The sequence below is a fragment of the Odontomachus brunneus genome, unplaced genomic scaffold (assembly GCF_010583005.1).
Source record: "Odontomachus brunneus isolate Ranch 3 - 2012 unplaced genomic scaffold, Obru_v1 Obru_scaffold_100, whole genome shotgun sequence".
Taxonomy (NCBI): domain Eukaryota; kingdom Metazoa; phylum Arthropoda; class Insecta; order Hymenoptera; family Formicidae; genus Odontomachus; species Odontomachus brunneus.
In genome coordinates this window covers 809,427-809,868 of record NW_022639550.1, presented here as the reverse complement: position 1 = coordinate 809,868, position 442 = coordinate 809,427, and the positions used below count along the sequence as shown (strand labels likewise).

The 442-nt window shown below is 40.7% G+C and overlaps 1 protein-coding gene across 1 annotated transcript in view; it reads right to left on the bottom strand.

The window, feature by feature from the left end:
* LOC116848763 (T-box transcription factor TBX10-like) overlaps nucleotides 1-442 on the bottom strand; it is a 9,437-nt gene that overhangs the window by 1,799 nt on the left and 7,196 nt on the right. The window lies entirely within an intron of this gene.

Sequence of the window (442 nt, the reverse complement as noted above, 5' to 3'; positions counted from 1 at the left end):
CCTGACAGCACAGATATCCAGGGAACGTCCTGAGTACGTTCTGAGAACGTCCCAATATCCTCAGAATATCCCTGGAACGTTCTCAGAAATTCTTGTGTTGTCTGGGGAAGAGTACTTTTTCACCGGTGGTTTTCCCTTACTCTCTCCCGAGATGGGACTGGTCCCTTCTCATCTTCGCGGTGATTTCTCATAGTCGACACATTGCATTTTGTATTCATGTACACATTCATGTACACATTACTGTAATCCCGCACATTTCGCACTTGTTAGCAAAGTCTAAAAAGTCTTCAAACTGTCTCGAGTAAATTTCTCCCAAAGATTAAAACGTATCGTTCGCACAATCTTTCGAATTTCACTTTAAATAACATTGCCAAGGTGTAAGTGGTTTTATTCGAGTAAAGTCTATTTAAAATTGAAGGGACTTTTGTCGATTGTCTTGACT